At 43.3% G+C, this 2,329-nt stretch overlaps 1 non-coding gene across 1 annotated transcript; it reads left to right on the top strand.

The window, feature by feature from the left end:
- Positions 1–1,837: 1,837 nt before the first annotated feature.
- On the top strand, positions 1,838–1,944 carry LOC132600940 (small nucleolar RNA R71). The gene has a single exon (XR_009567395.1). It is a non-coding gene; the product is annotated as a small nucleolar RNA R71 (small nucleolar RNA).
- The last annotated feature ends 385 nt before the right edge of the window (positions 1,945–2,329 follow it).

Below are 2,329 nucleotides of genomic sequence, written 5' to 3'. Positions count from 1 at the left end.
AGAGTTTATGACTGAAATGCTTTGATAAGGACTAGGTAACTTCATGCCTTTGCTAGCGTGAAAAGTCACCTCCTCATCGTTCACCCGGAACTTTATTTCGTGCTTTTCGGAGTCCATAAGAGCCCTCCCTGTGGCAAGGAAAGGTCTTCCCAGAATAATAGGAATTTCTTGATCAATAGCACAATCAAGAATCACGAAATCTGCCGGCAGTAGAAATTCCCCGATTTGAACCAGCACATCATCAACTACTCCAACTGGCCTTTTTATCGATCTGTCAGCCATCTGCAACCTCATGGTAGTTGGCCTTGGCATAGCTAGCCCCGATCTCTTAAAAATTTCCAGGGGCATAAGATTTATGCTAGCCCCGTTATCACACAAAGCCCTGGCAAAATTTTGCTGCCCTATGGTGCATGGAATTGTGAATGCTCCAGGATATTCCCTCTTTTGCACAGTGGTTTTGGAAAGAATGGCACTAACGCGGTGAGTGATACCCACAGTGTCGTGTTTCAATGGATTTTTCTTCTTTGTTAAAAGATCCTTCAAATACTTAGCAAAGCCAGGCATTTCTTTAACAGCATCCATGAAAGGAATGTTCATCGTCAACTGCTTGAGTTGATCATAAAATCTCAAGCACTTCTCATCTTCTGTTTTTCTCACCAACCTTTGAGGAAAAGGCGGTGAAGATTTAAACAATTGGCTCAAAGGGCGAAGAGCACCGGAAAGTTTTGCCTTCCCCTTTTCCTGGTTTTCCACCGGTTCCTTTGGTTTATTAAGATTCAGCTCTTCTTCAACTACAATGGGGACTTCCTCCCCTGCTTCTTCCTCGACAATATCATCCAATACACTAGGTTGCGCTTCTTTTTCAACAATTGGTTCCTGATCAATTGGCTTTTTATTGTCACCCTGAAGTATTTTTCCACTTCTGGTGCTAATGGCAAGTACATTCTCCACAGAGTTCACTCCACTACCTTTTGGATTAGGAACTGTATCACTCGGTAATTGTCCCCGTTGAGGAGTATGCACTTCTCGGGAAAGGTCTCTGAATTGCGCTTCAAGCTTCTGAATGGAAGCTGAATGCGATAGTTGGACCTGGGACATTCCCTTGATTGTGCTCTCTGTTCTGTCTTGATTCATCAGCATTTTCTGCATCATACTCTTCAGTTCTTCAGAATCATTAGACGTGTTACCAGCAGAGTTAGTAGCTGAATTATCTTTCCATGGCTGGGAATTGGATGCTTGCCCCCTAGGTGGAATGTAGGGGTTAGAGCTCTTGTTGCCATAATTATTGTTATTGTAATTCCCTTGATTGGGATTACCCTGATCAGTTCTTCCATAATTCTGGCCTTGGTAATTTTGTTGAGGCCTTTGCCATGGGTGATTACCGGAACCTTGGTAGTTTTGCCGTTGATAACCCCCTTGCGAGTTATTGACATAATTCGCATCCTCATATTGTGGCTGCCCCTCAAGATAAGTTTCGTCAGAAACTTGATACATTCCGGGAGCATGAGGTGGCATCTCATCGATAACGTTTACACATTTGGCCTCTTTCTCCATAAGCCTTTTGGATAATAAATCCACGGTGGTTTGCAGTTGAGCGAACGCATGATCTCGCTCATGATTTTCTTTGGCCACCGCGGCCACAGAGGGACTACCATATGATAGGAATTCGCTATCATTCGAATGCCAGGCTTGATTATGGGTAGTAAGCTTGTCGAGCAACCGGGTGATGTTGACAAAGGTTTTGTCCATAAAGCATCCCCCAGCTGCAGTGTTGACAGCTATTTGATTCATTGTATCTAGCCCCTTATAGAACTTCTCTGTGAGAATTGCATCTGGAAATCCATGATTCGGAGATTGAGCTAGATAATATTTGAACCTCTCCCATGCAGCATATAGTTGTTCCCCTGGAAGTTGTTTAAACCCAAAAATCTTATCCCGAAGCTCAGCCTTTTTGCTGGGTGGGAACCATTTTTTTAGAAAGATATTGGCCAGCTCATTCCAGGTATGAATAGTATTGCTCGGGAGCTTTTCATACCATTCCCTAGCTTGGCCAGCTAATGAATATTTGAAAACCCGTAGTCGCAGTGCATCAGCAGGAACAGCACCTTGAGATTGTTGGGAACATACATGCACGAAATTCTTTAGGTGTCGAAGTGGACAGTCTTCCGAAGAATTTCGGAAATAGCCTTCAAGTTTCAATAGCTGATAGATAGAACTATCAATTTTGAAATTAGCATTTCCTGTTCTCGGGGGAACTACAGCAGAAGCATAATCAGCTTCGTCGATGAATTCTGCAAATACATTCTCATCCTCCTCTTCTTCTGGTGCA

The sequence above is a fragment of the Lycium barbarum genome, chromosome 6 (genome assembly GCF_019175385.1).
Source record: "Lycium barbarum isolate Lr01 chromosome 6, ASM1917538v2, whole genome shotgun sequence".
Lineage (NCBI taxonomy): Eukaryota > Viridiplantae > Streptophyta > Magnoliopsida > Solanales > Solanaceae > Lycium > Lycium barbarum.
The sequence above is the reverse complement of the archived record's forward strand: the minus strand, read 5'-3'. Positions and strand labels throughout refer to the sequence as shown.